At 45.9% G+C, this 17,153-nt stretch overlaps 1 protein-coding gene across 4 annotated transcripts in view; it reads left to right on the top strand.

Moving 5' to 3' along the window:
• SLC8A2 (solute carrier family 8 member A2) overlaps nt 1–17,153 on the top strand; it is a 321,980-nt gene that overhangs the window by 243,961 nt on the left and 60,866 nt on the right. The window lies entirely within an intron of this gene.

Raw genomic sequence — 17,153 nt, 5'->3', positions numbered from 1 at the left:
GCAGGCCATGAATCTGGGGTTTAAATTATTCATTGGCAAACTGTATTTCCCTACAACCCCCCCTCATTTTCTGCTTCTTGCCTATGGGTGCTGGGAAAGGTTCTCATTATTAGCTAACTCCCGGGATACATTCGTACATTTCCATACCGTTTGCCAACCACATATTACCCCTCCTTTCTTTCCTACTCTCTCCTTCTGTACACCAATCATTACAACCTTGTCTCCTTATTATAGTGGATACAACTGACCGGATTCTGAAGGAAATGAGTTTATAATGTCCATTATTAAGATGGAACGGCGCGCCTTTCATCTCACCCTTGGGAATGATGGACTTTTATGTAAATCGCCAGTTAAGGATATGGAATTCCTGTCCTACAGACTCCTGAAGTAGAGGAAAAGATGGCATATCGCTAAATAAAAAGCCATTCTGGCCAAAGTGAAGTTATTTATGGTATTATATTTGGAGGATATTTTTTTTTAGCTGAGGCCTTGTCCAGAAATCCTAAGCTTCTCGTTAACCACTTCAGCCTCGGACCAATAAATACCTTAAGGACCAGAGGTGTTTTTGCAATTTCGCACTGCGCTGCTTTAACTGGTAATTGCGCGGTCATGCAATATTGCACCCAAACGAAATTTGCGTCCTTTTCTTCCCACAAATAGAGCTTTCTTTTGATGGTATTTGATTGCCTCTGCGATTTTTATTTTTTGCGATATAAATGGAAAAAGAGCGAAAATTTTGAAAAAAAATTATATTTTCTTCTTTTTGTTATAAGAAAAATCGAATAAACTAAATTTTAGTCATACATTGAGGGCAAAATTTATTCAGCCACATGTCTTTAGTAAAAAAAATGTCAATAAGCGTATATTTTTTGGTTTGCGCAAAAGTTATAGCGTCTACAAACTAGAGTACATTTTCTGGAATTTACACAGCTTTTAATTTATGACTGCCTATCTCATTTCTTGAGGTGCTAAAATGGCAGGGCAGTACAAACCCCCCCCAAATGACCCCATTTTGGAAAGTAGACACCCCAAGGAAACTGCTGATGGGTATGTTGAGCCCATTGAATATTTATTTTTTTTGTCCTAAGGGATTGAATAATGACAAAAAAAAAAAAAGTACAAAAAGTTGTCACTAAATGATATATTGCTCACACATGCCATGGTTATATGTGGAATTGCACCCCAAAATATATTCCGCTACTTCTCCCGAGTACGGGGATACCACATGTGTGGGACTTTTTGGGAGTATAGTCGCGCACGGCATCCCGAAAACCAATCACCACCTTCAGGATTTCTAAGGGTGCAAATTTTTGATTTTACCCCTCACTACCTATCACAGTTTCGAAGGCCATAAAAAGCCAAAATAGCACAAAACCCCCCAAAATGACCCCATTTTGGAAAGTAGACACCCCAAGCTATTTACTGAGAGGCATGTTGAGTCCATGGAATATTTTATATTTTGCCACAAGTTGCGGGAATATTACAAACTTTTTTTTTTTGCACAAAGTTGTCACTAAATGATATATTGCTCACACATGCTATGGGCATATGTGAAATGACACCCCAAAATACATTCTGCTGCTTCTCCTGAGTACAGGGATACCACATGTGTGGGACTTTTTGGGAGTCTAGTCGCGTACGGGACCCCGAAATCCAAGCACCGCCTTCAGGATTTCTAAGGGCATAATTTTTTTATTTTACTCCTCACTACCTATCACTACCTATCACAGTTTTGATGGCCATAAAATGCCAAGATGGCACAAAACCCCCCCAAATGACCCCATTTTGGAAAGTAGACACCCCAAGGAAACTGCTGATGGGTATGTTGAGCCCATTGAATATTTATTTTTTTTGTCCTAAGGGATTGAATAATGACAAAAAAAAAAAAAAAAAAAAAAGTACAAAAAGTTGTCACTAAATGATATATTGCTCACACATGCCATGGTTATATGTGGAATTGCACCCCAAAATATATTCCGCTACTTCTCCCGAGTACGGGGATACCACATGTGTGGGACTTTTTGGGAGTATAGTCGCGCACGGCATCCCGAAAACCAATCACCACCTTCAGGATTTCTAAGGGTGCAAATTTTTGATTTTACCCCTCACTACCTATCACAGTTTCGAAGGCCATAAAAAGCCAAAATAGCACAAAACCCCCCAAAATGACCCCATTTTGAAAAGTAGACACCCCAAGCTATTTACTGAGAGGCATGTTGAGTCCATGGAATATTTTATATTTTGCCACAAGTTGCGGGAATATTACAAACTTTTTTTTTTTTTGCACAAAGTTGTCACTAAATGATATATTGCTCACACATGCTATGGGCATATGTGAAATGACACCCCAAAATACATTCTGCTGCTTCTCCTGAGTACAGGGATACCACATGTGTGGGACTTTTTGGGAGCCTAGCCGCGTACGGGACCCCGAAATCCAAGCACCGCCTTCAGGATTTCTAAGGGCATAATTTTTTTATTTTACTCCTCACTACCTATCACTACCTATCACAGTTTTGACGGCCATAAAATGCCAAGATGGCACAAAACCCCCCCAAATGACCCCATTTTGGAAAGTAGACACCCCAAGGAAACTGCTGATGGGTATGTTGAGCCCATTGAATATTTATTTTTTTTGTCCTAAGGGATTGAATAATGACAAAAAAAAAAAAAGTACAAAAAGTTGTCACTAAATGATATATTGCTCACACATGCCATGGTTATATGTGGAATTGCACCCCAAAATATATTCCGCTACTTCTCCCGAGTACGGGGATACCACATGTGTGGGACTTTTTGGGAGTATAGTCGCGCACGGCATCCCGAAAACCAATCACCACCTTCAGGATTTCTAAGGGTGCAAATTTTTGATTTTACCCCTCACTACCTATCACAGTTTCGAAGGCCATAAAAAGCCAAAATAGCACAAAACCCCCCAAAATGACCCCATTTTGGAAAGTAGACACCCCAAGCTATTTACTGAGAGGCATGTTGAGTCCATGGAATATTTTATATTTTGCCACAAGTTGCGGGAATATTACAAACTTTTTTTTTTTTGCACAAAGTTGTCACTAAATGATATATTGCTCACACATGCTATGGGCATATGTGAAATGACACCCCAAAATACATTCTGCTGCTTCTCCTGAGTACAGGGATACCACATGTGTGGGACTTTTTGGGAGTCTAGTCGCGTACGGCACCCCGAAAACCAATCACCACCTTCAGGATTTCTAAGGGTGCAAAGGCCATAAAATGCCAAAATAGCACAAAATCCCCCCAAATTACCCCATTTTGGAAAGTAGACACCCCAAGCTATTTACTGAGAGTCATGTTGTCTGAACGAAAAAAAAGAGATTGATCGGTGGGTATGCCCACCATTAGATACCTCCCTTCATCCACCCACTTCTAATGATGGACATACATGCACCATTTATATATGCCGAAGCATGGGGGCATCCTCCCGCAAAAAAGTTATGCCGCGTACATACGTTCAAACTTTTCCATGGGCAAGCCCCCTGTCGGAATTTTGACCGTATGTACGCGGCATTAGGAGCAAAATCACTCCTCCACCCCTTATGCCCCCATGCTTCGGCATATATGCTCTTTTTTAACTGTGGTGGTGAAATCACCGCCTACAGCACTGGAGTCACGGCTTTATGTATCGTGGGAGCAAACGCTGTTGCTGTCAAGATAAATAAATCCGCGCTGCAGCTGAATGGCGTACCTGCTAAGCAAATTATGGTTAACGTTAAAACAAAGTAACATCCCAGTAAAACCTTACCATACCATACCTGCAAAGCAATTGCCAAAAAAAACAGTAAAAAATAAAACATTTTTTAACACAACCTGTGCCTAAAATATATATATGCCGAAGCATGGGGGCATCCTCCCGCAAAAAAGTTATGCCGCGTACATACGTTCAAACTTTTCCATGGGCAAGCCCCCTGTCGGAATTTTGACCGTATGTACGCGGCATTAGGAGCAAAATCACTCCTCCACCCCTTATGCCCCCATGCTTCGGCATATATGCTCTTTTTTAACTGTGGTGGTGAAATCACCGCCTACAGCACTGGAGTCACGGCTTTATGTATCGTGGGAGCAAACGCTGTTGCTGTCAAGATAAATAAATCCGCGCTGCAGCTGAATGGCGTACCTGCTAAGCAAATTATGGTTAACGTTAAAACAAAGTAACATCCCAGTAAAACCTTACCATACCATACCTGCAAAGCAATTGCCAAAAAAAACAGTAAAAAATAAAACATTTTTTAACACAACCTGTGCCTAAAATATATATATATGCCGAAGCATGGGGGCATCCTCCCGCAAAAAAGTTATGCTGCGTACATACGTTCAAACTTTTCCACGGGCAAGCCCTCCGTCGGAATTTTGACCGTATGTACGCGGCATTAGGAGCAAAATCGCTCCTCCACCCCTTATGCCCCCATGCTTCGGCATATATGCTCTTTTTTAACTGTGGTGGTGAAATCACCTCCTACAGCACTGGAGTCGCGGCTTTATGTATCGTGGGAGCAAACGCTGTTGCTGTCAAGATAAATAAATCCACGCTGCAGCTGAATGGCGTACCTGAAAACATGAAAAATGGTTAACAATAACACAGTAAACAGTAAAGTATAAAAAATTTGAGAGAAGAGAGAAAGAGAGAGAGAGAGAGAGAACAATAAAACGACAACTATTTTTGGTTTTTATATTTTATATTTTTTTTTGGTTTTTTTATTTTACTTTTTTTTTTTTTTTTTTTTTTTTATACACTTTTTTTTGAACTGTAAACTGTAACTGTAACGGTTCGGGTCTCTCAAAATGCGATGGCATCTTGGGAGACCCTGTGTTAGTGTGCCTAGCCTGTGAAATGCTGTACCCTACGCTAATACTTCACTCGTTCATGGTAGCGTTCAAAACACTCACCCTGACAAAGACCAGGCTGGCCAGGACAGCGTGGACAATAAGAACGGGTGTCACGCCTATATCCGCGCTTGCTACAGACACGACATCTTTTTTGGGGGGCTCGTTGGGTAGGGGTACTCGGGAGGACATAAGAATAATGCCTCTCATACAGCCGGCTTACTGCATTTGGTTGGGAATGGTGAGGTACAGAACCGTCTGGAAACAGAAGCTCTGTGACAACCTCTCTTTGGAAGAAAAGAAAGGTTAATGTTCCGCCTGAAGCTTTGTATAGCACAAAAGCATTCAGCAAAGCCAATTGAAATAAGTAAGCAGACACTTTTTTGTACCAGCGTCTGGTCTTACGGGAAGTTAGATACGGCGCTAACATCTGGTCATTGAGGTCCACCCCTCCCATATTTTTGTTATATTCGTGGACACAGAGGGGTTTCTCCACAATACCAGTCGCCGTAGAAATTTGGACCGTCGTGTCTGCATGAAGGGAGGTAAGAACGAAAACATTCTTATTATGCCTCCACTTCATAGCGAGCAAATTATTACACCGATAGCAGGCTCTCTCCCCCAGCCTAAGACGGGAATCTACAAGCCGCTGGGGAAAGCCCCGGCGATTAGGTCGCACGGTGCCACATGCTCCAATCTGATTATCAAATAAATGACTAAACAGTGGCACGCTGGTGTAATAGTTGTCCACGTACAAGTGGTACCCCTTTCCGAATAAGGGTGACACCAATTTCCACACTATCTTGCCAGCGCTTCCTATGTAATCAGGGCAGTTCTCCGGCTCTACGTAACTATCTTTACCCTCATAAACCATAAAGCTCCATGCATAGCCTGTGGCCCTGTCACAGCACTTATAGAGCTTGACCCCGTACCTGGTACGCTTGTTGGGAATGTACTGTTTGAATGACAAGCGACCAGTAAACTTAACCAGGGACTCATCAACGCAGACAACTTTTTGGGGAATAAACAAGTCTGCAAAACGTTGGTTGAAGTGGTTTATGAGGGGCCGAATTTTGTAGAGCCGATCGTATTCAGGGTCTCCACGTGGACGACAAAGTTCATTGTCACTGAAGTGCAAGAACCGCAAGATCTGCTCGTATCGTGCCCTGGGCATGGAGTTAGAGAACAGGGGCATGTGGTCAGCCGGATGCGTGGACCAATAAGCCCGCATCCGCATAAATTTGTGTGTGCCCATGTTGAGGGAAAGGCCCAAAAACGTCTTAAATTCGGAAACCGTAACTGGTTTCCAATCTCTGGCAAGAGACGGCAACTGGGGATTAGCGGCGATGCGTTGACCAGCATATAAATTGGTTTGGTCCACAATAGATCTATAGAGATCTTCCGTGAGATACAGAGAATAAAAATCGAGTGGCGTAAAATCATCTGTATCCACCTGAATACCGGGTTGGGCAGTGAATGGGGGAAGTACGGGTTCTGCAGAAGTGGTGGGCACCCAATTGGGATAGGCGAATTCTGCAGGAAGGGCACTATGGGTACGACGGGCCTGTCTTTGTCTTCTTCTTCTTGGTGGCAGCGGGACACTACTTGTGCTTGCCACCTCGCCAGCTTGAACTGCACTTATGGGACTCACCACGTCACCACGTGATACTGCAGTGCTGGATGTACGCCCAGGGTGTACTAGGCCGCTGGTGCTTGCCAGTTCACCAAAAGGATGAGCGGCGCTAGTACTGGCTCTATACTCCATACGAGGGACTTCCGGTTCCTGCACCTCAACAACATCAGAAAATCGGGGTCGGGTACGCCTGACAATAGCAGGGACCTCTTCTTCGTCGTCAGAGCTATCTGACATGGAGGCGCTGTCCTCTACAGGTTCGTATTCTGAGCCTGATTCTGACAGATCAGTGTCTTCCTCTTCACTATCTGTCATGCTCAGAAACGTGTAGGCCTCTTCACTAGTGTACCTTCGCTTTGCCATTTTGGGCTCTAAATTTAGGGGTACAGTAGTGAGACTCACAGGTAAAAAAGCACCTAGCCTGTCAGCGACTGTATAAAACGCTACCAAAAAAAACTGTTAGCGATCGCAGGGATCAGGCCTGACTCTGCGAACGCTGCAGTTATGTGTGTTGTGTTTTGTAAGTGACAGTGATCGATCGATACTGCACTTGGGTGGGCTGGGCTGGGCTGGGCTGGGCTGGGCTGGGCAGAGGGGCAAAACGCAGGTGCTAGCAGGTATCTGGGCTGATCCTGCTAACAATGCGTTTTTTTAGAACCCTAAATTGCTGGGCACGCTAGTATAGATCTGATCAGATCAGATATTGATCTGTTCGGATACTATACCACTAAGGGAGGTGTATGCTTTGCGCGTGGGTGTTAGCGGTGCTGGCACTAACCTAGCACTGCCTGGGGCGACGCAGACCCTTTCTGACCCTAAAACCAAATTTATATCACCCGCCGGGTGATCAGGGGGTTAAACCTTTATTAGGTAATAAATGGCGGGTGCCCTGATGCTATAAAAAGCGAACTACCAAACCAGCGTCACCCGTAACACTTATACGGTGATCACTGGTGAAAGGGTTAACTAAGGGCAATCAGGGGTTAAAACCTTTATTGGGTATTTATATGGGGGTACCTGAAGCTTTATAAAAAGCTGACGGGGAACCTAAATAACTAAATAACTAACTGGCTAACCAGCGTCACCAGTGACACTTATGCAGCGATCGCTGGTGAAAGGGTTAACTCTAGGGGCAATCAAAGGGTTAAAACCTTTATTAGGTTATATATCGGGGTACCTAACGGTATAAAAACCTGGCGTTGAACCTAAAAAAAAACTAGCTTCCTAGCGGGACCAGTGACACTATTGCAGCGATCAGAAAAACGATCGCTTAGTGACACTGGTAAAAGAGGGTGAAAGGGTTAACTGGGAGGGCAATCAAGGGGTTAAACCTTTATTAGGGGGGGGTAGGGGGCTACCCTGGACCTAAAGGGGCCTAACACTAGCTGCCCTGACACTTTTTACAGTCACAACTGACACTAAATGTAGTGATCAATAAATAAATGAACACTGCATTAGTGACACTGTGACTGGGGGGGGGCGGGGGGCCGATCGGGGGGGTGATCGGGGGGTGACTGGGGTGAAATGTGTGCCTGTGTGTACCTATGTGTCAGTGGACTGTTGGTGCACTTACTTGCGTCTTCACTCCTCGCTGTCCGGTTCAAAAAGACCGCCACGAGGAGTGTGACATCACTTCCTCCTCCTGTGTTTACATTTTCACAGGGGAGGAAGTTCGTCACTGGCCAGGAGCGATCGAGAGGGGATGGGCGGAAACCAACGGCCATCCCCTCATCGCCGATCGCTCCGGCACCGAAAGGGACCGCCGTATCTAGCGGGAGGGGGTCCGATCGGACCCCCCACCCGCTAGAAGGCAATCACGTACATTTACGTGATTATGCCTGCCTGTGCCATTGTGTTGACGTACATTGGCAATACGGCGGTCCTGAAGTGGTTAAACACTTCCAATTTCTACAAGGCCCATTCTGAAAGAACATAAAATGTGTGTGTTTTCTCTGCTCCTCTCTGCTCCTGGTGCCCTTAGGCTTCAAGGCACAGGTATATGCCAATGTACATGCAGGTATACACCAGACTGTCTGCATTCGGAGTTGTACGTCTGTATGCATGCACATTCTTACAGGAAAACAAACTACCGCCGCTCAACTCGAAAACCCGTAAACCATGGGTGCTCAACCTGTGGCTCTCCAGCAGGGCTGTCTTAATAGCATCATGGGCCCCTGGGAAAAGTACTGCTCTGGGGCCCCTACAATGGAGACAGCGCTGGTAAACAGACATCAAACAGGTAGGAGGCGGACAAGCGGAGCTTCCCCTTTTGGGTGGAGCTCCGCATTAACTACATAAACAATCATTCTGTACAGCAAAGAAACGGGGGAACATACTATATACATAAAGTAACAAAGCTGTCCTGTGCATAAAATATATCTGCTAGATTGATGCCTCCCCAGCACTTTCTCCCCTCTACACCCCAGATATCCCTCCAGCACTCTGACCCCTCTACATCCCAGATATCCCCCCCCCAGCAATCTGGCCCCTCTACACCCCAGATATCCCCCCAGCACTCTGACCCCTCTACAACCCAGATATCCCTCCAGCACTCTGACCCCTCTACACCCCAGATATCCCCACCAGCACTCTGACCCCTCTACACCCCATATATCCCCCCCCAGCACTCTGACCCCTCTACACCTCAGATATTCCCCCAGCACTCTGACCCCTCTACACCTCAGATATCCCCCCAGCACTCTGACCCCTCTACACCCCAGATATCCCCCCAGCACTCTGACCCCTTTGCACCCTAGATATCCCCCCAGCGCTCTAACCCCTTTGCACCCCAGATATCCCCCCAGCACTCTGACCCCTTTGCACTCCAGATATTCCCCCAGCATCTGACCCCTTTGCACCCCAGATATCCCCCCAGCACTCTGACCCCTCTGCACCCCAGATATCCCCCCAGCACTCTGACCCCTCTACACCCCAGATATCCCCCTAGCACTCTGAGCCCTCTACAGCTCAGATATCCCCCTAGCACTCCAACCCCTCTACACCCCAGATATCCCCCCAGCACTCTGACCCCTCTACTCCCTAGATATCACCTCAGCACTCTGACCCCTCTACACTCTCCATATCCCAACAGCACTCTGACCCCACTACACCCTAGATATTCCCCCAGCACTGTTACCATATACCATAAGATACCTCTTGTATTGTGACCTCACCACATCCCTGATACCCCCCACACTGTGGCCTCTCTACATCCCTGATACCTCTAGCACTATAGCCACCCAAGCTACCCCAAACATTGCTACCCCCTATACACCCCAGATCCCCCCCCCCCCTCAGCATTGTTTTTTCCCCATACACCCTTGATATCCCCCAGCACCATTATTTCATTCATGTAGTACCCCCTTTTCCAGTGTAGATACAGTGCATGTGAACTTTTGGCCCACCTCCAGGACTGGACTCACCTATACCAATCAAGCAGGCAGAAGGAGGGATCATCCCTCCAGGCATTCCAAGCCCTTCAGTGCAAACAGTGCTGGACAGCTGGGCTCACCATGACACCATCCACAATGCTACTTCCGCAGGCGGGCTCTCAGTGCTGCTGACTCAGCAGCTCCTATTCCAGCTCGTACCCTACGGCCTTTGAGTCCCAAGCATTCAAGCTGCACGGGGAGGGGCCAGAGCATCACCGGAGCTCCGGCCCTGCCCCTCCCTGCTGGTGTGAAATAATGGGTATCGTTCTGCACAGCACGGCACGCCGCTACCAGCCTGCCTCCCCTGTGTATCCATCACTCTCAGTGCCATCATGGGGTCCCCAATTTTGGGGCAGCATGGGCTCAAGGACCAGCTGCTTTGGGAAAGTGCAGGGGCCCCCCATGCAGCTGGGGCCCCTGGGCAGTGCCCAGGAGTGCCCACTCATTAAGGCAGCCCTGGTCTCCAGCTGTCTCCAGCAGTCCCATCATGGCTCTGCCTTTAAGAGTCATGCTTGCAAGTGTCATTGGCTTGCAATGCCTCATGGGACTTGTAGTTCCACAACAGCTAGAGGGCCACAGGTTGAGCATCCATGCTGTAAACTCTGATGCAAGGTACGTTGCTCACAATGGGATCCGATAGCCTTAACTCCATAAACAAAGATGCAAAAAGATACACATTTGTAGGAGTTAATGGACCTAAGATTTTGAAGGAGCAGTTGTACAGTTCAAAGCAAACTTCCCCAAAATCTTGGTGGATAAAAGCTCAATACATGCTTCCATATTGATGTGTTTCAAGCCTACATGAGCCTTAATCATAGCCTGCCACATAGGGTTGAACCCTGTCAGGGTAGAAGTAGGTATGGAGCTTTTATCCTATTTTTAATAAACTTATTTCTGCAATCCCAAGTGACCTGACCAGCTGGGCTGCATACACGGATAAGGGTCTGGTTGGATTTTGGGGGGACCCCCATGCTGTTTTTTAGGGGTAGGGGGTTCCCCTTAAAATCCATACCAAACCCAAGGGCCTGGTATGCTCTTGGAGGGGGAACCCATGCCGTTTTTTATTAAAAATTTGGCGTGGAGTTCCCCCTCAAGATTCATACCAAACACAGTGCCTGGTATTGGCGGGCATCCAAGTCGAAACCCTGTTCATTGAAAGTCAGATGTATGTCGGCTTCAAGTCGCAGGGTCGAGTCGAATCCAAAGTAGGATGGCTGTCGTGTTGCACCAGTGTGAACCTGGCCTAATACTATGCACATCACAGAGATTTCCATTGCTGTTCAGCTGTTTGTGTATCAAGGGGTTGATTTCTCAGACAAACACATTATTTCAGGATGTACTTTTTTACCCATGGTCTCTGTTCTGCTCCATTATTGGATCAGCTGATATCTATCAAGTTACATACTGAGACAATTAAGACCCTTCACCTTCACCTATGCCATGCCTGCCACCTGGCCATTCAGTGATGGAAACTCTGATTTCGTTCATTGATGCATCTCATCCGCATCCACCCCTGATGAGCGAGCAATGATTTCGCAAAATGCGCATTGGGTTTTCTGATGCGTGCATTTGTATATACTGCATTGTATAATGTTTTATCAACTTTATTTATTCTCTTCATTATGTGCAAATCCATTGGCTGAGCGAATATGCTATATTATCCATGTATGTACATTAATTTTAATAAATATTTATACTGTTATTAATCTTGTTACTCAGTGGCTAACTGTGACCGCCTCATTTAAAGTCCCAGGGTGACTCTGTCTTTTTTTGTATATGTGGTAAATTCAGTTGATTGGACATAATTTGGAAAGGCACACGTCCCTCTATATAAAGTTCCACAGTTAACAGATCATATCAGTGCACAAACCAAGCCATGAAGTCCAAGGAATTGTCTGTAGACCTCTGAGATAGGATTGTATTGAGGCACAGATCTGGGGAAGAGTACAGAAAAATGTTCGCAGCATTGAAGGTCCCAATGGACCCAGTGGCCTCCATCATCCCTAAATGAAAGACATCTGGAACCATCAAGACTTCCTATAGTGGGCCGCTCGGCCAATCTGAGCGATTGGAGGAGAAGAGCCTTAGTCAGGGAGGTGACCAAGAGCCCGATGGTCGCTCTGATAGAGCTCCAGCGTTTCTCTATGAGGAGAGGAGAACCTTCCAGAAGAACAACCATCTCTGCAGCACTTCACCAAACAGGCCTGTATGGTAGAGTGGCCAGATGGAATCCACTCCATGTACAGAGGCATCCTTGATGAAAACCTGCTCCAGAGCGCTCTGGACCTCAGACTGGGGCAAAGGTTCATTTTCCAACAGGACAATGACCCTAAGCACACAGCCAAGATAATAAAGGAGTGGTTACGGGACAACTCTGTGAATGTCCTTGAGGGGCCCAGCCAGAGCCCTAGCTTGAAGCCACTTGAACATCTTTAAAGAGATCTGAAAATGGCTGTGCACCAATGCTCCCCATCCAACCTGATGGAGCTTGAGAGGTCCTGCAAAGAAGAATGGGAGAAACTGCCTAAAAATAGGTGTGCCAAGCTGCATCATACGCAAAAAGACTTGAGGCTGTAATTGGTGCCAAAGGTGCTTCAACAAAGTAGTGAGCAAAGGCTGTAAATACTTATGTACATGGGATTTTTTTTTTTTTTTTTTAGAATTCTGAGGAAAATAATGCATTTAATCCAATTTGGAATAAGGCTGTAACAACAAAATGTGGAAAAAGTAAAGCACAGTGAATACTTTCTGGATGTACTGTATACCCAGTGAAGTGGGTGGCATCAGGTGATGCAGAGATGAAACAATTCCTCCTACAAAATTTGTACCTGTTTGTATGCAGTCTTCTCTTCACTACATCTGTTCAAAGTGCTGAATTTATAGCTTGTCTGAGAGCTCATAAAAAAGGGGAGGAGAGTTGAAGTTACACTCCACAGAGCTCAGTGAGGCGAGAGAGCTGATTGGAGGAAACGAACACCCCCCACCCCCTTCAAACAGCACAGAGGAACAGAACTGAGACTGTCAATCAGCTGGAGGTCCCTCCTCATCACCATTTTTCTCTTGGTGTCAGGAAAACTTGTCAGAAGTGACTCATGCTGATAGTAGAGGAATGAAGCAAACAACAGAAATGACACTAATACCGCGTACACACAACCAGACTTTTCAACGGACTTGGTCCGGCGGACTGGAATCCGTTGGACAATTCGAACGTGTGTGGGCTCCAGTGAACTTTTTCTTCCCAAAAGTCCGGAGGACCTAGAAATAAAACTTGCTTCAAATCTTTCCGACTCAAGTCTGGTCGAAAAATCCGGTCGTCTGTGTGCTAGTCCGATTGACTAAAACCGACACTAGGGCAGCTATTGGCTATGAACTTCCTTATTCTATGTCATCACGTTCTAATCCATCCGAATTTTTTGAGCGATTGTGTGGCCAAGTCCGTTCGTTTGAAAGTCTGGAGGACCTCGGGTGCAAAGTCGGATTGTCTGCCAGACCAAGTCCGTCAAAGTCCGATCGCGTGTACGCAGCATTAGTGCTCTTAATTGAGGCAAGTACACACTATAGTGGGATATGCTTTGTTCATATTTCATGTCTGAGGTTTACAACCACTTTAACCACTTGGGTACCGCGCTATTGCCGAATGACGGCATTAGCGCGGACCTAGATTTCTGGGACTACGTCTATTGACGTCATCCCGGTTACGAGCGGCCTGCGCGCCCCCTGAGGGGCGCGCGCGGCGCGCTCTGTGATCGGCGAGTCCGTGAGACTCGCCTGATCACCGATCCGTGTAAGGGGTCGATCCCGACCCCTTATCACGTGATCAGCTGTCAGCCAATGACAGCTGATCATGTGATAGAACGGAGCCGGTAATCGGCTATTATTCCTCCTCGCGCTGACAGCGCGAGGAGAAAAAAAAAAGCCGATCACCGGCGGCCGTGATCGGGACATCAGTCCCGATCACGGCCAGCAATGCAAGGCACCACATGCCACCTGCCAGTGCCCACCTGCCTCCCGCAGTGCCATCCTGAAGAATAACTAAAAGTAAAAGTAAGTGCCCCCCGTCTGTGCCCATAGTGCCCACAGTGCCACCCACAGTGCCACCCACAGTGCCACCCCACAGTGCCACCCACAGTGCCACCCACAGTGCCACCCACAGTGCCACCCAATCTGCCTCAAAGGTGCTGCACCCCAGTGCCGCCCATCAGTGCCCAGCAGTGCCGCCCATCAGTGCCCAGCAGTGCCGCCCATCAGTGCCCAGCAGTGCCACCTATCAGAGCCACCTATCAGTGCCACCTATCAGTGCCCATCAGTCCCATCTATCTGTGGTACCTATCAGTGCCCATCCGTGCCACCCATCCGTGCCACTTATCCGTGCCACCCATCCGTGCCATCTTATCTGTGCCCATCTTTGCCCATCAGTGCCACCTTATCTGTGCCCATCGGTGCCGCCTTATCTGTGCCTATTAGTGCCGCCTTAACTATGCCTATCAGTGCCCACCAGTGCAGCCTATCAGTGCCCACCAATGCAGCCTATCAGTGCCCACCAATGCAGCCCATCAGTGCCCACCAATGCAGCCTATCAGTGCCGCCTTATCAGCGCACTTCAATGAAGGAGAAAAATGACCCGTTTGCAAAATTTTATAACAAACTATTAAAACATGATTTTTTTTTATTTTTTTTTGCATCTTTTTTTGTTTGTTTAGCAAAAAATAAAACTCCGAGCTGTAACTAAATACCACCAAAAGAAAGCTCTATTTGTGGGAAAAAAATGATACAAATTTCATTTGGGTACAGTGTTGTATGCCCGCGCAATTGTCATTCAAAGTGCATCAGCGCTGAAAGCTGAAAATTGGTCTGGGACTGAGGGGGGTTTAAGTGCCCAGTAAGTAAGTGGTTAAAGTAGTCTCAATAATTATTTAAATGGAGAGGGGAAAGAGTAATGAAAAAAGTGTAGTAATTTATAGCAACCAAATATAAATGATCTGTTATTGTTAAAAGTACCAATGATAAAGGCTTAACCTCCTTCTGTTAGTCCATTAATTGATGCACAGCCCCACAATTGTGGTTTAAAACTATGGCTGAGGCCAAACAGAAATTGCAGGAAGCATTGAGTAAAGCAGGTCAAGGAGGCATTTATGTGATCTTTTCATACAAGAAAATAAAAAACATTGATAACTAGAGGAAATTATGTACTTGTTGCATGCCTATATCCCCATATAATTACTTTAGGAACCTAATATATAGAAGGTGTTTGTGATATGTGACCATCCAATAATAAATATTACAGTTTTCTATTTTTCACGTAAAAAAGGTCCTTTGACAAAAGCCCAGTGCAGTGCCATTGTTATACAGTATACATCACACATTGGGGTTGATTTTACTAAAACTAGAGAGTGCAAAATCTGGTGCAGATATGTATAGAAACCAATCAGCTTCCAGGATTTTTTTTGTCAACGCTTAATTGAACAAGCTGGAGTTAGACGATGATTGGCTACCATGCGCAGCTGCACTAGATTTTGCACTCTCCAGTTTTAGTAAATCACCCCCATAATCTTATGTATGCTGATTTTCAACCAACACATTTAACATTCTCATATTATAAATTTTGGCAAAAACTATTATAGAGAATATAGTATATTTCTAGCCATTCTCATGTAAAATCCACCCTTTGCCAGGTAAACACACATATAGAGGCATTTAGAGTGATGGATTTGTCCGCCACATGGAGATCCAAGGGGCCCCTGAGGCTAAAGCTGTCCCTCAAAGAAACCACACCTATTGGCACCACATTTTGTATTCATACAGGAAACAGCTCCCAAGCGTGCAGTTCCCATGGGGGACAGTTTCAGCCTTAGGGACTCTTTGGATCTCCATGCACTGGACAAATCTGTTGCTCCAAGTGCCTTTGTACTGTATGTACCTCTATGTGCCCCTGTTGAAAGGCAAACATTCTGAATAGATAGATATATTCTCTTAAACAATTTGCCAAGATCTATTATATGATCAATATTTTAGCAGTGTGAACTGATTCCAAACAGATTTTGCAAATGATTATAATCAAAAAGATCAAGGGGGCCTACCACCTTCCCTACTATACAAATAAAAATATAAATATATAAACTGTTAGCGGCCATTCATTTGCCTTTATTGTTTTTGTGATCAAGAGTGACCTTGCTAGAAGGTTACCATGTGCACAGTCACTGTATTTGGGATTAAAACTTAGAGGGGGAGGGACTTAATCTTGACTTGGAGAAAAGTCGAGGCTTTGTGTGCAGCATGGGCCTAGCACCATGGCAGTTGCAGATCTAACAGAAGCTAAGATGGCAGCTTCCTTGGCTGAAAAGGATAGGAGGGTTTAGTTCCGCTAAATGGGAAAGGAGATAGAGACTGATTTAAAGCCCAACTACAGTATAATAGAAAATTAACCTTTTGCAGTGGGGCTATGCTAACACTTCAAGTGTTAATTGCTCAATTATTCAAGGAGGGGGGAAAAGTGCTTTTACTTATCTGATCTTTTAGTCCTCGAGCAGATGACTCTCCCCCCCCATGCTCTGACAGTGGACTGTCCCTTAGCGTCATCATGTCCGATGCAGGGCATTCGGCAATAGTGAATTAATATTCGCTATTGTCTTTTTGATTCTCCTCCTGACCAACCAAGAAGCGGGTCCTGAGATCCGACTTGCCAGGGAATCTTAGGACTCTCAGCCAATCGAGTCTCAGGACCCATTTCCTGTTTGGCCGGGAGGAGAAGCAACTGTCCTGGATCCTTGTCTTCTGCCTCCTAAGGTAAGGAGGCCTCTGATCGCCGCCTTCCCGTCCATCTCCCACAAGTGGGTGATCGCCGCCTTCCCTTCCGTCTCCCGAAAAAAGGAGTGGAGGATCAGGTAAATGATCCTCTTCAATGAGTTCCCTAGACCTAAATGAGCAACTCATTTTTAGATTTCCTGGAGTTGGGCTTTAAATCCTAAGGCCCTTTTCACCCGACCTTTCCTATAATGTCCGCCTGTCTGTTTTTCAGGCAAACCTATTCAGAGGGACCATTCACTCCTATGGACCAGCGGGCGTAAATGGACTTGTGTCGATTTACACCCGCCTACATCCGATCTGGTCTGCTAAAAACAAACAGAAGGGGATACATCCTCCGTTGGATCGGAGGGCAGTCAGGTATAAATGGACAGCAGAGTATGCGTACATCCAGCCACCCATAGAGCAGAGTGAGCTTGTTCCGG

This window comes from Lithobates pipiens, unplaced genomic scaffold (assembly GCF_037356315.1).
Source record: "Lithobates pipiens isolate NorthernLeopardFrog02 unplaced genomic scaffold, aLitPip1_a1.2 Scaffold_1, whole genome shotgun sequence".
Classification (NCBI taxonomy): Eukaryota; Metazoa; Chordata; class Amphibia; order Anura; family Ranidae; genus Lithobates; species Lithobates pipiens.
Note: the sequence above shows the minus strand (reverse complement) of the source record. Positions and strands in the feature narration are given on the sequence as shown.